This window comes from Cetorhinus maximus, chromosome 14, assembly GCF_964194155.1.
Source record: "Cetorhinus maximus chromosome 14, sCetMax3.hap1.1, whole genome shotgun sequence".
Classification (NCBI taxonomy): domain Eukaryota; kingdom Metazoa; phylum Chordata; class Chondrichthyes; order Lamniformes; family Cetorhinidae; genus Cetorhinus; species Cetorhinus maximus.
The window spans coordinates 51,581,378-51,601,861 of record NC_135892.1 but is presented as its reverse complement, the minus strand read 5'-3'; the positions used below and the strand labels follow the sequence as shown (position 1 = coordinate 51,601,861).

Genomic DNA, 20,484 nt, shown 5'->3' with positions numbered 1-20,484 from the left:
AACTTAAAACCAAGCCCACAATGCTGCATTGCCTTATCATTGGCAATGAAAGTCACCACGATACTGAAGTTTTTTGCATATGGGTCATTTCAGTCTTGTACTTCCCAGAGCTCTGCAAGGGCCTGCATTCACCAGGTTACTGAGGCAATGTATCGTAGGGCTTCTGACTTCATTAATTTTGACATGTCCCCTGTGAAGGAGTGGTCTGTCGCATTATACAAGATTGCTGGTTTCCCAAAAGTGATTGGAACTAGATGGAACGCATATCCCACTAAAGGCAGCAAAAGATGAGCCTGTTTCTTTCATCAACAGAAAAGGCTTCCATTCTTTGAATGCGATGATTGCATGTGATGCCCAAATGAAATTCCCGACTGTAAATGCAGTTAACTGGGAAAGTGCGCATGATTCCTTTATCCTGGTGAACTCAAGGTTGCACCAGACCATGAGTGCATCATTGGGAAATCCTACTGGGTGCAAGGGATTCCCGCTGAGAACGTGGCTGATGACACCATACTGGAGGACCAGCAATGAAGTGCAGTAAAAATACAACCATGTTTCAACATGTCAGGTGATGGAGAGGACAATAGGGGTCCTGGAGTCACATTTCCATTGCCTGGACATGTCAGGTGCACTTCACAGTACTCCCCTGTGAAAGTTTCCAAAATTGTAGTAGCATGTGTTACATTACATAACTTTGCCCTCCAGGAAAAACTGGGCCTTCACTCTAAGGATGATTCAGTGCCAGAAATGGAAGAGCTGGAGGAGTGCAACGTGGAGCCAGATGCAGACCTGCCCCCTGGAGCATGCAAGGAGGCACGGACTCCGACCACCACTAGGGCAGCGAGAGGTCACCACTGCTTTTGGACGTTGAGATGTACAAATTTCTTGTCCCTCCCTCCCCTCTGAAATAAGACAATAGAACTGTTGTTTGAAAGTTAAACAAATTACTTGATTTTAGTACCTAACATTTGAAAGACTTTTGAGGTAGTTACTACTGAACAAAGTAAAGTTCAGCTGTTCAAGTAAAATGTTATTATGTTCTCAAATATTAAACATTTTGTATCTCTTTTCATTAGTTATATGTGAATAAGATTTTTCAGAAAACTTTACAGAGACTACTGCTAATGTGTTATTCGAGCATCAGAGACAATGAACACTTAAATATAATATAAGCAAACTATTAATGAATAACATATTACTCAAATGAACAACAAATCTGAAGCAGAACAGTGCATATTAAAATAATGGCATAAATATATCAATAAATAGCACAGTAAACTAAAAAAACTCAAGTCTGTGACAGGAAACTGTGCGGTCAAATATAGTGGTGAATATAACAATAAATAAAGAGCATAACACAAAACAATGAAAAAACAATAGTAATACCCCTCATGTTGAAAGGGGGGTTAATGAGGTAGAGAAGGCAGTGATGGGGGGAGGGACCCTAATTGCTTCTACCTCTTCCCCTTCTCATGATGTGATGTCTCCTGAGCCAGAGGCATGCCTGGCAGCAGATGTCTCTAGCACTGGGCTGCAGCTGGCCAGAAGGAGCAGGCATTACAATCTGAACCAGAATCTGCCTCATTTCATTTAAAGTTTCATTGTTTCTTTGCAGAAGTTACAAAGAACCTCATTCTGCTGGGGAAGAACCTGCAGATGTTAACTAACACCTGCAGCCATCTTACACACACTTTGAACTAATTCAGTCAAAGTCTACTGAAACAACTTAGAAATGGTCAGATGCCTCTCACTATCCTGAACCTAATCCTAATATAACCATTCAAGGACCGCCAGACCATTTGCACAATCTGGTTTTGTTCACCAGTGACATGGGCCTCAAGTTGCCCGTGTGCTCAAGGAGGTGCCAGGGCTTCTGTTCCCAAAGCCACAGGTTCCTCACCTCCTGAAAGGTCTGAGCACTTTCCTTCCACCACAGCAGCCATAACATCACAGGTCTCCCTTTCGTCATAAATTTTAAGATTTAATGTTACCACAGAAGTTTCAGCACTTTTGTGACTGCCCTCCAAATCAGAGATCTCACCTTTCTGATATTCCTCTCCCGCTTCCGCTGCAGCTGCCATACTGCCCTGGTGTGAAGCATTCACCTCCATCCCTTGTACATCAACCCTTTCAGAAACCTTGGATGCTGCTGCCAAATCACCTCCATCACCACCTGATGTGTCCATGGGCACCTGTGCATCTGCTAGAGAAAAAAAAATCATAATTATTTTTTGTCACATAAATTATCTCTCCTCCTGATGGTTTAAGCATTCAGCTGATGACAGCACCTTTGCTTATCCCCACATCAGATCCCCACTAGTTATCATATGGGCGGGGAGGCCAAATAGCTCCCTCGTCAAATCCTCATGTTCTGCCCACGGCTCGATGTACATCATGCCCCGCCCCTGCCCCAGTCAATGAGCGGTCCCAGCTGTTATGGACCAGCTTTACCTAAAAGAAGAAATGAATTTCTTTTTAAAAAATCATTCTCCAGACTTTGCAGAGCTGTCTTGGGACGCATTTTAAAACTACCAGAGACATCCTGCTCGTTGTACTCAGGATGGAGTTGTGATTAGTTATACAACCAGTCCCTGGGAAAGGCTCCCCCAATTTGTTATGATCATGGAACAACGTACTCCAAATTATGCTCTCAGTGATAAACTGGCTCCCCTTCTTTATTCAACCCCCTCGGCTGGTTACAACAAGGTTAATTTAAAAAGGATCCCTTCCCTCGTGGATACCTTTTCCCTGCCCAAATGTATTTATGTTTTAAATGGAGCCAATTAGCAAAGCTTTCTTGAGTAAAAGAAAGAGTGAGCTTATTAGTTACTAAAATGCGAGAAAAATAACAAAAATGCAACACCCATACACAGAGATTAGAAATGAGAAGGGAGTTCAGAAATTAAGGTTTAAAAAATATATATGAATTAGTCTTTGGCTTGTCCATGAGGAGTAGATGGCAGAATGTTGCAGCCGTTAAGTTGAGTGATTCTGGTTGAGCTGGCTTTGGCAGTTGAACAGTGGGTTTGGAGATTCCTGGTTCTGCAGGTTAGCTGAAAGGAGTTGTCCTGTTTTCTTTTCCACTGTGGCTTTGCTGACTTGTGACTTGCCTCCAGTGATCAGAGGGAGAGGACTTTCTTTACCTGCAAGCGTGGGGATGCCTAGTTGATGTTTTTCAGTTGTGATATTCACAGCACATCCTCATACACCAGACCTGGAACACGAAAACTTGCACACAGAGACCAGGCCTGCAGTTGGCTTTTAACCCCTGTTCTTGTGTATTCCTGGAGGGGAAAAATCAAACATGTCTTTCACCCAGAATCTGCTTTCTTTCAACTCACATCATGTCCACAGTCTGGGATATTACTCATAGAAGATGGTTTCTGCTGAGATGGTAATCAGCTTTCATTATCTCCGCTACCACAGGAGATTACAGTTCAGTTTTTGCATTGTATCTTGCCCTTTGAAGTGTCTCTGTCTGCAGTAGACCTTGACACCATTTTAGGTGTGACATTCTGTTCCCTGAACTAGTTAGTCAAGTGTAATCCACATAGTAATTTTCTAGCTATTGGTTACTTTACAGTTTGTGCCAGCTTTTGCTATATGTCCTTTTTAAAAAAAAAACATCTTACTTACAAGTTCAATATATCCATAAGTAATTCGGGGCTATTATCTGTGGTCATGACATTTCGAGTAAAACTAATCAAAGTCAGAGCCATTTCCAAGGCAACTGCATTTCACGACACCTCATAAATTTAGTGAACATAAACAACATCTCATGAACTTTCAGTGTTTTCAACTCAAAAAGTAGGATTTCAAGTTTCAGAAAATAGCATATTTTACATATATATATACACACATGCATTTGTGTGTACTGGAAGCTATATATATTAATACTAATCTTTGCAGACCGAAAGAACATGTACACACATTGCGCCTGTTTCAGCTAAACAAAATAAGTGGCAGCCATTTGCTGAATTATTCCTCAAGGCAATGCCTTGACCAATCAGGGTCAAGCTGCATGTTTAAGTTTCAAACAATGCTTGGCAGTTAACTATCAGTCACCATCACTGCTGCATTCCCCAGGGCAACGCCTCTACCAATCAGAGTCCACTTGCCAACTAATCAGCACTCTCTTTTCATATAGTATAAATTGTTGTTTTCCCCCTTATATTGGTATTATTGTAAAGCATCCTGATGAGTGCATGGTGAAAAGCCTTGACATGTCTCCTTTTTCAGCAATATATATTGTCATGCTCAGTGAAGACATGCTCCCTTCATAACTTTAAGCATGGACTTCATCCAGTATATAATTTTCTGGAACTGTCTTTTATTTAAAAAAATGGACACTAGGAAGGTGGCTAAGATGGCTGCCAAGGGTCAGGTGATTTTAGCAATTACTGCACGGATGAAGGATTAACTCATGTCTGAAAATGCCTCTGAAAAGTTCTCAAATATAAATAGGTTTCTCAGATGGAAATTCACCAACGTTCCCAGCTCAATGGGAGAGATCTAACAAACAATGACACCCGAGCATGTCGGAGAAGTGAGGATGGAATATCAAATAAGGTCAAATCAATGAGCTAATCATAGCTGGTATGTTGATGGGTTATCAGTCATTCTCCTGTTGTTATCAATCACTCTGGCACCAACCAATTATGTGGACAATGGAAGGCCCTGTAACTTGCCATCATGTGATCAAAACTAGCTTCTGATATCAAATCCTTTATCATTCCAAGAACCAGAGAGAAACCAGTCAGTCAATCTGCAAAGAACACCCACTGTGCATTGCCAGCTTCACTACGATGCAGTAATACCTATGCCATGTTGAACCTGAAGACTGCTCCATCTTAAAAGTTTCCCAGCCTGGTTTCTATTCTAAGCCCACTTGTAAAGAAACTTGACTTCCTGGTAAGAATAAACTACAAGTGACCAGATTTGCAACCTGCTAAACATCTATCTCTTCAAGGGAATCCTACAATAACCCTGGATATACAACTACACTTATTGAAACCACCTAAACTACTCTTTCAGAGTGAAAATGCCACCTTCACCAGTCCCGCAATGACTGTTTTTCCTACAACAAGCCAAACACATGAACTATGAATGATTCTTCAAATTTCTCGTATCTTTTTTGCATATGTGTGTGTGTATGTGTATGCATGAATAAATAGTCATCTGTATTTAAACCCATGAAAGCTTGCTGCTGTTATTTAAATTGCCCACAGGCACTGGGGGCTAAGACACACACTCATGTTCCTCTCTTAAACCACACTGATACGGACAGTAAGGGAAAGGGTGCAAAGGTTTCAGTTGTTTCCCGACCCTGTTCGTAAAAGAACATAATATACATAGCTTGGCATTAAGTTCCTTCCTACATTGATCTACCAAACATGGCACAATATTATTCAAGCTGGCTGCCTGCACTACTTCATTGCAGGCTAAGGACTTCACTTTCTTGGGCGATTTCACTTTTCCACCTCCTGTGGTTACATCTTGCTTCCACCTCACTGAGAAGAATATTCATTTCTTCCTCCAAGAAATTCTGACCCCTTTTCTTCTAGACACTCTGCGCTGACAACTTCTACATGTAAAACCAAAAATACATCTCACTTGGCTACACTTAGGATTATTGAATAACATCAAATGTTTGAAAGAGAATAAAAAATGCAATGCTGGAGAAGTTTAAATCACTCACCTGACTCTTTTAAATCCCAAGCAATCTGCCCTCAGTGAGAGTTTCCAGCTCTTCCAGCATCATAGGGGGCATGGCCTCACCTCTTCTTCACTGCAATGGAGGCCGTCCTGGATTGCTGTGACGGAGGCTTCTGGGCCAGGCCACACTCAGGTGCCTGGCCTCAAAAAAACATAGGCATGTAAGCACCTACTTTTTGGTGTGTCAACGCAACAGTTCCGACACTGATTGCAAGATTTGAGCCAGTGATTCTTTCAGCACTGCCTCTCCTCTCAGTTTGTGACATGCAGTTATATACTGAAAGCATTTCATGCTGACAACAACATTGAGAGATTGTAATATAAACATTACAAAAGTGGGGGAAAGACAAACATTAAGTTGATTCAATGGGAAACCCAAATCCCTGCCATATATTTTTTGACTGTGATGTGCAAATGCTCCTATAGCTCTTTTTGCGTTAACAATCGGTATAATGACAGGCAATGCTGACGCTGAACAAATACTGAGGTTGATTAAAGAAGTCAAACTGAAGGATGTGGAAGAGGCTTAAGGGAAACTTCACTCACCAATAGTTTAATCATTGGGAGATATAATTTCACAGTAAGTTTTAGGTTTATGACAGAGTGAGGACAGTGAAGGCACATCAAGCCACTGTAGATTATAAGCATCTTGCTGAGCAGTACATTTGAAGTTTCAAAAATAGCAAATAGGAGATTTGGACAACATCCCCATCCCTGAAACCCAGTGAACATATGCAGCAAAATGTGCAATTCTTTCCCCTTACTCTTCAGTGGTCTTTGCTCTTTTTATGTTTCATTCACTAATCAATGTTGTTTGTAACCACCTTTAACAGATGGAATTTTAAACCTATACCATTTAATTTACCGAAATGTAATCGCTTTTAAGTTGTGTTGTTGTTTGCTGCCTTGTGTAGCTTCATTTACAATTTTTAAACATGTTCTTGTTCAGAATTAAACCCTTGTAGCCCTTCTTCCATATAAATGGATAGAGTTGCTCAATTTAGGGGCAATTTCTTCTTAAGAGGAATTTACCTTATATAGCAATGTTTGGATCAAATAATGATCTCAGTGCTTTTATTCTTCGTACTTTGTTTCAACTGGAAAATCCAATTTGCTGAAAAGATGAATTGACTATACTTAGCTTTTGAAGAAAATGCCTGCTGGATGACATTAATGATTTGTACTGTTTCTTCTCTCTTACTTTTGTGTGATCATTTTGCATCTGCAGGACATTAAGCAAGAAGTGCACACAAGTGCCATATAATTTTAGCAAAATTATGAAATGAATCTCAATTGAACACAAAGCACATAAAAATTTCGTTGGAGACTTTATCCCATATTAAACCCAGTACTCACGCTAAAGTCTTCACATACGATATTGGTTTGAAATTAAAATGGTGCCTTAGAGCTATGAATTCAATACTTCGGGAGTTTTTACTCCCCAATAAAGGCAGTCTAATTAGATGTCCCAATGAGGCTTCTGTATAATTCCATTAACCCCTGCTATTCAAAACAAAAGAAAAGCTAACATGGTTCTTGGTGCTCTCCTTAACTTCAGATGTGAGTGTACTGGCATTTGTCCAGTAATTGGGCCTCCATGCGGTTTTAATCACATTTTTTAATGTATATGGAGCAACTATTAAATAGATCTCTACTGGAACCTAAGATTGTATTGGATTCCCTCTGTAAAATCAATCACTTGTGAAGGAGTTTTAGTGGCCTAAGCCTGAACTTTTCAAGGCACATTATAGACAAAAATGATTATTTTATGTTTTGTTTGAACATGTTATTTTGAAAATGTTACTGTGGTAAAGCAGAGTACTATGTGCCTTTAAGAGAATGACTGAACACATGACCACCCGACCAATCGCTATACAGCACAGGCGACTTGGGTAACTGTAAGTCTAGGGCTGGAGGTGATTGAAGAAGCACACATGGGCCTGGATTTTTCCCATGATGGGCGGGCAAGACCGGACCGGGCGGGGTGCTTGGCCAATTAAGGCCTGCCCAGCGCAACGCGCGGCCGGTAGCGCTATGTGCAGGCGGCGGGAGGAAAGAGGGTAAGGAGCTGCCCCGGGGAGATTGAAAGGCTATGAGAATTAATAAAGAATAGATTTAAAAATTTATTCAAACATGTCCCCTCCTGTGACTGTGTCACATGAGTTGGTTCATGTTTGTGAAGGTGGGAAAATTTATGTATTGATTTTATAAAAGCTTCAGGAAACCTCATCCCGCCCATGGATGAGGTTTCCTGAAAAATGTGAAGGCCGCTTGGGCTTTTCGCCTGCCCACCAACCTTAAGGTTGGACGGGCAGCGTTCTGAACTTCCTTAATGGCCTTAAGAAATTACTCCCTTAATGGCCTTAATAGGCCATTGACATTTCGGCGGGGGCGCAGCTGCCTCCGCCGAACTAAATATCGAGATGACCCGCGATGACGTTGGGACGCATGCCCGATGTCATCACGCATCATTTTACGCGTCAGCGTGTGGGGCCCACCCCCACACGCTGACCGGAAGATTCAGCCCATGGTGTTAGTAGTCCGTTCTTTATTCCAATAAACCACCAGTGTTTGTTCAGTTAATCGGTCTCTCTGCCAATATTATTTCAAGCAGCAACTAATGTGTTAATATTCAAGGGCACAGATAGCGTTCGCAGGACAAAGCAAACCTGAAAACCTAAAACATAAAACCGGACCAATTGACGGCAATGAAGAAAGCCGCGGTAAGCCAGCTCTGTTACTTTGCTACTATCCTGAAATCTGTTTGAAAGCGCAGTCTCCTTAGTCATCGAGTGTGCTGTGACTTGGGCATCTTGAACAATCGACCACAATGACTGGTCTCATTTCGTCGAACACCTAGCGTTCTTCTTTACTGCTAATGACACCGTCGGGGAGGACAAGAAGAGGGTGATTCTTTTGTCCACATGTGGGAGCAAACCATATGGGCTGATCCACAGCCTCACGTCACCCAACACCCCTGATACGAAGACTTTCGACGAGTTAGTAAACATTGTCAAAAATCACCTGAAGCCAAAGCTCTCAGTCACTATGCAGCATTTTAAATTCAATTCGAGGAATAGGCTTCCAGGGGAGACAATCACTGGCTATGTAGCTGCTTTAAAGGAATTAACAGAACATTGTGAGTTCGGAACTTCAATCAATGACATGTTGAGAGACCATTTGATATGCAGAATCGGGGTCGATGCTATTCAAAAGCGATTGCTATCTGAAACTAATCTAGACTTCACTAAGGCATCAGAATTGGCAACAGCCATGGAGAGCACTGTTAGAGACTCGGAGGCAATAAAAGATATTCAAAATGGCGCCGTCCATCTTGTAGGGCAGGAAGGGCCGGTAACAAAAGGCACGAAAACGACGTACTCCGCAGAAAGCTGGGGAATGCCCACTATGTGCATTGAAGAACAACAGTACCACAGTGAAAACCCACAACATTAATGAGAGAAATGCATCCAGGCAGCCTGCAGGCGATCGACAGGTCAGAAATATCGAATGCTTTTTCTGCCACCACAATGGTCACATAATCCGGCACTGTAAAAATAGGCTGAGACAGCATTTTAAAATCAAGGTAGAAACCGTAGAATCTGTCTCGTTGAAGAACCAGAGGAAGCAGAATCTGACATCTATTTATTATACACCCTGAAACTGGGTAAAACTGAGCCAATCCAGGTAGTCATTAGAGGCAATGAACAACCATTCAAGATCGATACTGGGGCATCAATGTCTGTCATAGGAGAACATACGCCCAGACACTTGAATAAAGGAGTCCATCCTTTAAGTTTGGAAGAATCAGGCGCTAAATTAAAAACATATACGGGTGAAGAAATGAGAGTGAAAGGGATGAAAAAGATGTGTTAAGTCCTGGTGCAGCATGGGTATCAGTCTGCAAATTTACCCCTTATAGTAGTAGCTGGGCAGGCCCCAGTTTAATTGGTTGCAACTGGCTCAAAAAGATTATATTGCAATGGGCTGAGATTATTCAAATCAGAACGAGAAACTTACAGGAAGTACACTTCCATTTTCAGTGACGTGCTAGGAAGGATTCATGGGCTGCAAGCCAAAATCCATATAAACCGGAACGCCACCCTCAGATTTATCAGAGCCAGACCAGTCCTTTATGCTCTACGGGACAAGGTTGAGACCGAGCTAAACAGGCTGGAAAAGTTCAGTATCATACAACCAGAGCAATTTTCCGAGTGGGCGGCACCCATAGAGCAGAATATCGCGCTCATTGGGCGAGTGTGTAGCTGACCCAAACGAGCATAAAAGGAGCATCCTGGCGTCATCGCGCACTCGCGCGATATTTCAGTCAGCGGGCATGCCCGTGAGGCGACAGCAGGCCTGCCAACAATTAAGCGGCCCAGTAAGGCCCTTAATCAACTAATTGTTCAGAATTTTTCACTACCCGTCCAACATGCTCGATTGGCGGGCGGGCAAAAAGGTTGCATTTTTGACAAAACCTCATCCGTGGGTGGGATAAGGTTTTGTCCGGTCATTAAAAAAAAACTTTTTGCACTCATATTTTACATGTCCCAACTCATGTGACAGATGAGGGGACAAGTTTTCATTATTTTAAAATCATTTATTTATATTGATAAAATTCTCAGCTCCCTGAGGCAGCTCTGTGCCTCAGGGAGCTTTTACTGCGTGCACCCCCAAACATGCGCACATTTCTGCGCTCACACTTCTCTCACTCCCACCCCAGCAGTGCTCAGCGTTGCAGCATGCATTTGATACTGGCTGGCTGTTAATTGGCCAGCCAGCGTGAAATCCATGTTGGGGCCCGATCACAGGCAGCGGTCAGCTTTGTGACTGCTCCCAGGCCTGCATGCCGCGTCCACCCAACAAGAGAAAAATTCTGCCCATGGTTCCCGCATTGAAGCCAGACCAAAGTGTTTGCTTATGCAGTGACTATAAGTTAACTGTAAACAGAGTGACCAAACTTGATAGACACCGGATGCCGAAAATTGACGAATTATATTCAAAATTGGCAGGGGGCAGCACATATTCAAATCTCGACATGTGTCAGGAAGAGATATCAATGTATGCAAAGTTATTGGAAATTATTATTTTTTAATTACAGGTTTAGTCTGTGTGTGTGTGTTAATTGGATTAAAGCCAGCTAGTCTGGATGCTTTGATGTATAGTAGTTTTGAGATGTAAACAGTAAGGTAGAGGGTGCGTTTGCATTTTGTTGAGTGGAACATTCAAGAGTGGGAGTGAAATCTTGCACCTAGCTAGGAGACTCCAAGCCATGTTTATATTACTAATAAAATTGGTACCATGAAAGGGGTACAGAGGGCCTGGTGGTACAATGAGAATTTACATTCAAAGAGAAAGGCTGGGTATATAGAAAGGAGTTTGTGTGTGCAGGTCAGAGGCATGTAAGATCTAAGCCTGTAAGCCTACCACTATGTCTGCAAAGGAACCAAATTGAAAGGAACCTCATTTTGAATTTGTGAGGTGAAAAATGCTTTGCCTGGTGTCTGTTTAAGTCTGTTGGTTATTGTTGCCTCAGTGGAAATTAATTTGGGAATTTGTTAAAAGTTAAGATAGCAATATTTTGTAGCCATGTGTATGTGTTTAATTTGTTGTAAATTAATAGATGTCTCATTTAGTTTGATATAAAAACCTCTTGAGAACTGGTGGTCTTATTCCTGAATTTAGAGCTGCAACACAAAACATGCCAATTGAAAATATAGGTTATGACAGTTGTTTAAAGTTTCCCCCGGGGATCTTAAATAACTCAGCCTTTACAAACTGCTGTGTCATAACAATTGGGGGCTCTTGGCGGGCTAATATTTATAATTCCTTGATTGGTTTGGAATTGGTAAATCCTAAGGTTAACGAGTACAAGAAGCATTTTGAATTCAGGAGTTGGTGAGGTATTTTAGAAGTGGTGAGACTGCAAGATAGCTTTGGCAATTGCTAGGACTTGTCTGGGAGTAGAAGATATAACTCTGAGTGAGTTGCAACAAATAACCAAGAGTAAGTTAACAGAGTTGGCAGATAAATTAAAATTGGGGTTACCAGTGGGGACTAGGAAATCAGATATAATTAAAAATATAGCACAGCATCTACAGTTGGAAGTGATACCTGACACTAGTGAGTCACAGCTGGAGGTAGTGAGACTTCAGTTACAAATGAAGATGTTTGAATTTGAACAAGCAAAGGAACTGAAAAGGCTTGAATTATAATCAGGGGACAGAGAAATGGCTTTTAAAAGGGAATTAGAAATTGCAAAGATAGAGAAGGAGGAAAGAGAAACAGAGAGAGATAATGAAAATGTTGGTAGTTAAAGCTCTTCCAAAGTTTGAGGAAAAATATATTGAAGCATTCTTTATTTCATTTGAGTAGCTATCTAAACAGATGAAATGATCACAGGAAAATTGGACATTATTATTACTGTCTAAATAGGTGGGTAGAGCTCATAAGGTATATGCTTCGCTATCAGAGAAATGTTGGTAAATTATGATATGGTGAAAAAGGCTGTCTTGAGTGCATATGAGTTAGTTTCTGAAGCATACAGGCAGAAATTTAGGGATATGAGAAAACAGTCTGGGCAAACTTATATTGAGTTTGAAAGAGTAAAACAAAGTAATTTTGACCAGTGGATAGGGGCACTAAAAATTGGGACAATGTATGTAGCTCTTAGGGAAGTAATTCTTTTGGAAGAATTTAAAGATTCAATCCCTTCGGTAGTGAGAACTCACGTGGAGGAACTGAGGGTTGATTCTGTAGGACAAGTAGTAGAGATAGCTGATGATTATGAGTTAGTTCATAGAGCTAAACCTCTTTCCATCACCCTTTCAAATTGGAAAAGGATAAAAAGTGGGAAGGTGAAAAGAGGGTAGGCAGTTAGGGAAGAGAAGGAGTAGCTGGAAGTTCCCAGGAAGTTTTTTTCTCAGAATAAAAAGGAAGGTGCTGAAGATAGAAGTGGCATTCAAAAATTGAGGTGTTTTCATTGTAATAAAGTGGGGCACATAACATCAGTGCGTTGGAAATTGCAGGGAAAATCTGTTGGAATTATTGGGGTACAGAAAAGCGTAGAAAGTAAAAGTACTATGGGTTCTGAGGTTCAGGCACAGGAGAAACCAGTGATTTGTGTACAGGTGAAACAGGGAGAATCAGTGAGAGGTGAATAAGTGGAAATGTGTTCACAGTTTACTCAAGAAAATTCTGAGGAGCAGGTTGCAGAAATGTTTAAAGATTTTGTGTGTGAAGGGAAATTCTTTCCATGCGTATAGGGTGGAGTAGGTAAAGATCTTAAAATTATAAGAGACACAGGGGCTAGTCAATCCTTAATGTTGTGGGATAGTGATATTTGTTGCTCAAAGGGAGTATTGCAGGAGCAGGTAATAATAAGTGAAGTTCATGGAGATGCTAAATCTATCCCATTGTGGAAGGTAAATTTAAAGGGCAAATGGAAGACAGGTGAAGTTATAGTTGGAGTGGTGGAAAAATTGCCCATTGCAGGGGCTCAATTTATTCTGGGCAATGATATAGCTGGATCACAAATGTGGGTGATGCCTATGGTAGTTGATCAGCCTGTAGAGGTGTTTTCAACAGAGGTGCTACAGAAGGAGCATCCTGGATTGTTTCCTGATTGTATTGTAATGAGATCAAAAGCTCATAGGGAAGAACAAGAAAAACAAGAAGGGCAGGCAGTTCAAGGGCAAGGAAAAGGTGTTGAAATCAATTAGCTGGAATTGTGTTTGATAACATTGTTCAGGAGGAAAGAATACAGGACAATTCAGCTGAAGTGTTTAACTCAAGGAGGTTAGTGGAGTTACTGAAAAATGGTTTGCAATTAAAGAAGTTATCTCAAAAAGCTTATTCAGAAACAGAAGTAAAATGTATTCCAGTATGTTATTACCTTCAGGGAGATATTTTAATGAGAAAATGGAGGTCAGATCATATCTCAGCACATGAAAACTGGAGGGAGGTGCATCAGATTGTTATCCCAGTTGGGTATAGAACTGAGATTCTGAGGATTGCTCATGAAATTCCAAAGGGGGAGCATTTAGGAATTAGGAAAACACAGGGAAAGATTCAGAGGGTCTTTGTTTGGCCAGGATTGCATAGGGATGTAGTCAAATTCTGTAAAACTTGTCATACGTGTCAAGTAACAGAAAAACCACAAGCAGTGATTAAGCCAGTGCCTTTAATCCAAACCTTTGAAGAACCTGTTACCAGGGTCATGATTGATTGTGTAGGAACCCCCCCAGACTAAAAATAGAAATCAGTATTTACTGACAATAACGATGTGTCTACCAGGTTTCCTGAAGTGCTACCTTTAAGAAATATTACAACCAAGAAGATTATAGAGAAGTTAACTAAATTTTTTACAAGATATGGTTTACCTAAGGAAATACAATCAGATCAGGGGTCAAATTTCATGTCACAGCTGTTTAAGGAAATAATGAACAGTTTGGGGATAAAACAATTTAAATCAACAGCTTATCATCCAGAGTCACAAGGAGCTTTGGAAAGATGGCATCAAACTTTAAAAACTATGATGAGAGCATACTATCAGGATTATCCACAGGATTGGGATACAGGAATTCCATTCTTATTATTTACTATTAGAGACACTCCTAATGCATTGACTGGTTTTAGCCCTTTTGAACTAGTTTATGGTCATGAGGTAAGGGGACCACTGAAATTGATTCATGAGAAATTGGTGGATCAAATTCAGAAACTATTCTCCTGGGTTACATATCAAATTTCAGGGAAAGATTGAACAAAGCATGTGGGTTTGCTAGGGAACATTTAAAAACATCACAGCAAGTGATGAAAGCGAAAGCAGATGAGAAGGCCAAAACTCACAGTTTTATGTCTGGAGAGGAAGAATTAGTTTTGTTGCCAGTACTAGGTGATTCATTAAATGCAAGATTTAGTGGGCCTTACAGGATTGAAAAGAAATTGAGTGAAATAAATTATTTAATAAATACTCCAGAAAGAAGAAAGAAGCAAAGGGTGTGTCATGTAAATATGCGTAAAAAGTACTTTGACAGGGAAGAGAAACAAAAAGAATTATTAGTGGATGGTGGATAATGAGAAAGAGGTAGAAATGCAAGACTCTGAAAATGATTTTCCTCTAATCAAATTGGGTAAAGAGGGGGTGCTTGAAAATTTAAATGAAATATTGAGTTACCTCCCAAACAAGTGTCAAAGTTATTTGGAAAAGCTGTTGCATTCACACAAACCTATTTGTGGAAATAAGTTGGGAAAGACACATCCCATTATGCTGTTGGGGCTGTACTTTCACATCCGATGGCGGATGGCTCCAAACGACCCATTGGTTATATATCTCGCACGCTCAGCGCCGCAGAACAACGATATTCTCAAATTGAGAAGGAGGCTTGTCTGTTGTGTTTGGTGTTCGGAAATTCCATCAATACCTTCACAGTCGCCATTTTCACATTATATCTGACCACAAACCTCTGTTGGGATTTCCTGGAGAAGATGAGATGATACCCCCCTTCGCATCTGCTGACATCCAGAGGTGGGCACTGATATTGGCTGCTTACAAGTACACTTTTATTAACCAGTCGGGAAGCCAGATCGCACATGCTGACGCGCTGAGCCGCTTCCCCCTGCCAGATAACAATGTGAAGGTTCCAATTCCCCAGGAACTTGGTCTTAGTACTAAATTTTTTGGATTCCTCCCCTGTCCAGGCCAAACAAATCCATGAGCGGATAAGCCAAGATCCACTTTTATCTCACATCCGGGAGCATGTGTTGAATGGGTGGTCAGGCGAGCCAAAATCTGATGACATGAAGCCTTATTTCAATCACAGATACGAGCTCACCTGCCAGGATGGCATATTGCTCTGGGGAGCAAGGGTTATCGTGCCCCCTAGAGACGAAGGCCATTACTGGCCGAATTACATAGCTCTCACCCTGGCATTAGTAGGATGAAGATGCTCACATGCAGCTACTTGTGGTGGCCAGAGAAGGACGCAGGCATCGAAAAGCTAGTCAAAAGTTTTCTTCAATGCCAGTAGGTACAAAAGCTACAACTCCTTAGCTCCATTGCAGCCCTGGGAATGGCTGTGGCAGCCTTGGGTACATCTCCACGTCGACTACATGGGGCCTGTCTTGGGCACGATGTTCCTTTTACTAATAGACGCCCACTCCAAGTGGATGGATATCTACAAAGTCCAGTCACCCACGTCTGCTGCCTCCCTAGACCATTTGCAACAGAGTTTTGCAGTGCATGGGTTACCAGAGGTGATCATGTCAGACAACAGGACTGCATTTATCAGCGGGGAGTTCCACAGGTTTATAACCCTCAACGGAATAAATCATATCAAAACTCGCCTTACCACCCCACCTCTAATGGTTTGGCTGAGCAGATGGTCCAAACTTTTAAGTCCGGAATGAAAAAGCTGGACAGGGATTCCATCAACACCAGATTGTCACGTTCCTGTTCACATACCAGACGATGCCACACACAACCACTGGTGTTACCCCCGCTGAATTATTAATAAAGAGACGTCTCCGCACCCGTCTAATTCTTATCAGGCCGAATTTAGGGGGGAGGGTGGAGAGAAGCCAAAATGCCCAGAAGGCTAGACATGATGACCATAATCATGAAAGAAATTTCATGGTGGGAGACACAGTTCTTGTGAAGAGCTTTGGAGATGGGCCCAATTGGCTATTAGGTGAAGTGAGTGCCATGACAGGACCTCTCTCCCATGATGTGCTGGTAAATGGCTGAATAATTAGATGACACGTGGATCATCTCCAGAGAAGAGAGACAGTCCCACAAGAAGGAATGCTGTCATCATTTGCATTTGAGTCTGCACCGCACGTGGAAGAAACGTCACATGATTTGCAAGTACCGGTGGGACCCGAGAGGGTCAAAGACACAAACTTGCTCACTTGCACCGAACATCCTGGTGGACAGTTGACCCCTGAGAAGGGGATCTCGGAAAAACCAACCAGGGTCGTTGAGCTACGATGCCCGACACGTCCAAGGAAGCCTCCTGAGAGACTTGACTTGAAAAGTTATTCATGTAAATAATTGGGATGCTGTAAAACTTGTCAATTGCACTTTCAAGTAAAGAGGGAGGGATGTGGTAAAGTGGAGTGCTATGTACCTTTAAGAGAATGTAGTTAACTGACCATGTGACTGTATCAACCAATTGTTATTATAGCGCGGGCTACTTGTGTAACTCTAAGTCTGGAGCTGGAGGTGACTGAAGAAGCACACATTGGCCAGAATTTTGCCCTGGTCAGGCGGGCTCAGCAGGGGCAGACAGGAACTGTCGGGAAGCTGGCCATTGCCCACAATCGGGGTCCGACCACAATTTCACACTGGCGGGCCAATTAATGCCCGCCCAGTGTGAAACAGCTCATCGGTTAGGGGTGGGGGCAGGGGCCTGTCAGCTGCCTGGTCCAAAGGAGACCCGGCAGCCTGTTTAAAAATGGCCCAGGCAGCCCCAGAGAAGCTGCCAGGGAAGGACATCTGTCTGCTGTTGTAAAGCTGGACACGAGTGCGGCAGCAAACGCCAGGCTGGAGGGCAGGTTGGGTGGGTGCTCGGCTCCTCGTTTTTCCGACGAGTATCTCGCCACCCTCCTGGAGGAGGTGGCTGCAAATGGGACACCCTTGTCCCCAGAGATGGGAGGAGGAGACCACCGTACCTCACAAAGAGGGCATGGGAGGAGGTGGCAGCCCAGGTGAGCAGCCACGGCGTGGTGTAGCGCACCTGGGTGCAGCGTTGGGAGCACTTCAATGACCTGCTGCACTTAGGAAGGGTAAGTACCTTGTTGGCATGAGTCAGTGTGTTGAATTATTTTGGGCTTGCCATTCCCCCCATGGAGCTCAGGGGAGTTAGAGTCTGAGAGCCAACTGTCAATCATGCTGGAGCTGGCCAAGAGGCTGAGCCCTGGCTGCTTTGACTGAGTGCCTTGCTTCTTGAGGGCGACGACTCGGATCTGCCCTGCAAGGTACCCCTCAGCTGGAGTTGGCCAGGCTGCGATGGTGCTGCAGGTAGAGAGTGGACTAATCCATGTTCCTCTGTCCTTTCAGGAGAAGATGACCCATAACAATACTGAGAGATCGCAGACTGACTGAGGACCCCCACACCTCCCCATCCTCTCTTGGTCCGAGCATGAGGCCTTGGAGCTCGAGGGGCGCCATGCATCTCGGTCAGCCAGCTGTGGTGAGGCTGTGGTGTCAGACGAAGATAAGAGTGCAGTGCACTGAGGTGAGAATTTCGGCTTGTGCAACTATTCTTGTGTAGTCTCTTCATTGATGGGGCCCTCAAACCTCGAGTCCCCATTGATTATTGAAAGACGATGGCACCATGATGCAGATCTCCGTTGTCTCACCAGGGTGTCTGGCATGCACAGTGACAGTGTGATGACTTTAACTAATGACATGTCCTTGTTCTCCCTTTCAGGTTCGCCAACAGGCATTCGCATTGAGGACCCTGAAGGGCTACCCCTGAGCCCAGAGGACCACCATCACCCCAAGCACCTGCGTCACACCCATTCTCTGAACCAGGCACCAGCGCAGACACCAGCACATTGGGGGGTTTTAGTTCGGCAGCTAGTATCTCAGTGTACATTGATGAGGGCACTTAACACTCACTTGAGTTGCAGACAGAGGTAGAGAGTGCCCAGGGCACCTTCAGTCAGAGGACTGCTGAAGACCAGGATGACGCTCTGTTGAAGGCTGATGATCAGCCTCTGGAGTCAACCATTAGGCAGCAGATGCTGGACCTCCAGTGGGATGTGCGGGGAATCTAACGGAGATCCAAGAAGGTATGCCTGTCATTGTGGAGCAGTCCCTGTGGAGCATGAGCACTGTGTTAACCCTCATGGCTGAGCGCAATGCCTCCTCCATGGAGAGAGTGGTGACTCTCATGAAGAGGCTGCTCCAGAATCAGGGATTCCTGGGGTTGCGCTGGGACCTCCAAGCCCTTACGCAGGCACTGACCTCAACTGGTCAGTGTCCATGTGTGAGGCGGATAGGGCGCCCAGTATCCAAGCTAGGTGCCCGTCCATCAATGGTGAGCAGGGAGGTCCACAGTGACCTCACATCGGCACACGAGCTGCTTGTCATCTCTGCGGGCTCCTCTCAGGGTGCCCTGGATGATGGCAACAGCTCCTCCACCCCTCTGCCAGTGACCGTGGCATCTGATGAGGATGCAGCAACTGGGGACATGCCAGCCGTGGCACTGGCCGCTCCCTCCCAGGCGGGGCCAGCACAGGCTCCACTGGCCAAAGGACGACTGCCAAGGTCATCAAGACCAACAGGACAGCACAGTCAGCAGGCTGTCTCCAATGCCAGTGAAAGTGGGAGGGGAGCATCTAGGCGTAGTACCGTAAACGTAAGTTTAAAGCACCTGAAGCACAAGAGGGATTGGTCACGGGTGATCTTTTGTTCCCCTATTTTGTTTTTCTTTTTTTAATGGTGTGACCAACACCACCGATATTGTTCCGTCCAATACTATGTGAGTTCCAACATTATATTACGTTTGCTTTTGTGCTATTGGCCTGAGTATGCTTCATTTGTTTTGTAGATGCAGCGTAGGCCAGTATGTAATGCTAGATGTGGGTGGCTCAATCTTTATTGCACAAGCACTAAGTGTATCTTGGGGACCAAGAAAAGTATCATTTCTGGGATCCAGGATAGAGGCAGCAGCCCTGGCATGAGGCGGTTGTTCTTATTTGGCAGCTTGGCTGAAGAAGTGTTGGATCAAGGCTTCCCTGGTGCCCCTGTCTCCCTGGAGGTTACCAAGGTCTGTCTCCACGCCCTCAGTGTTCTCCTCACTGTGCTCCTCTTCTGACTCACTACTGGATTCATCATCTGTGGCCTGTGCAGCTGCATCAAGATCCTCTTCCTCCAGTGGGTCCCCCCCTTGCCAGTGCCAGATTATGGAGAGCGAAGCATGCAACCACTGTCAGTGACCCCCACTCTGGAGGGTATTGCAGTGCACCCCCTGAACAGTCCAGGCATTGGAAACGAGTCTTCAGAAGACCAATGGTTCTCTCTATCACTGCCCCTGTGGAACCATGGTTCCTGTTGTACTGCTGCTCCGCCTCTGTTTTTGGGTGACAGAGAAGCGTCATCAGCCACCTTTTCAAGGGATAACCCTTGTCACCCAGCAGCCATCCATCCAGCCGAGCTGGAGCACTGAAGAGCCTCTGCACCCGGGAGTGTCTGAGGAGGCGTCGTGGGAGCTGCCTGGGTACCTTGCACAGACTTGCAGAATCAGCATCCTGTGATCACACACTATCTGCACGTTCATGGAGTGGAAGCCCTTCCTGTTGACGAAGGCACCGGGCTCACCCGCTGGCGCCTTGATGGCCACATATGTGCAGTCTATAGCACCCTGGATGTGGGGGATCCCAGCAATCGCTGCAAAGCCTCTGGCTTGCTCAGTCTGGCTGGCCTCGTCCGTACGGAAATGAATAAATGTCATTACCCACCTGAACAGAGCTTCTGTCACCAGTTTGACACAACTGTGGACAGCTGATTGGGAGACTCCACACAGATCCCCCACTGACCCCTGGAAAGAGCTGGAGGCATAGAAGTTGAGGGCCACTGTGACCTTCAGCGCCACTGGCATGGGGTATCCACCCACACAGTTGGAGGTGATCTCAGGCCCAATCATCTGGCAAATGGAGATCACGGTCTCCCTTGAGAGACGGAGCCTCCTTTGACATTGCACCTCAGACATATTGAGGCAGCTGCATCACCTCCTGTAAACTCTGGCAGTAGCATCTTCTGCA

The 20,484-nt window shown here is 44.0% G+C and overlaps 1 long non-coding RNA gene across 1 annotated transcript in view; it reads right to left on the bottom strand.

The window, feature by feature from the left end:
* Window positions 1-2,085: 2,085 nt before the first annotated feature.
* Window positions 2,086-20,484, bottom strand: part of LOC144690131 (uncharacterized) — a 49,879-nt gene continuing 31,480 nt past the window's right edge. The window contains exons 2-4 of the long non-coding RNA XR_013578760.1: window positions 5,699-5,852; window positions 3,144-3,284; window positions 2,086-2,200 (exon numbers count right to left, since the gene is read on the bottom strand). This is a non-coding gene — a long non-coding RNA (uncharacterized LOC144690131). The remainder of the gene's footprint in view (window positions 2,201-3,143; window positions 3,285-5,698; window positions 5,853-20,484) is intronic.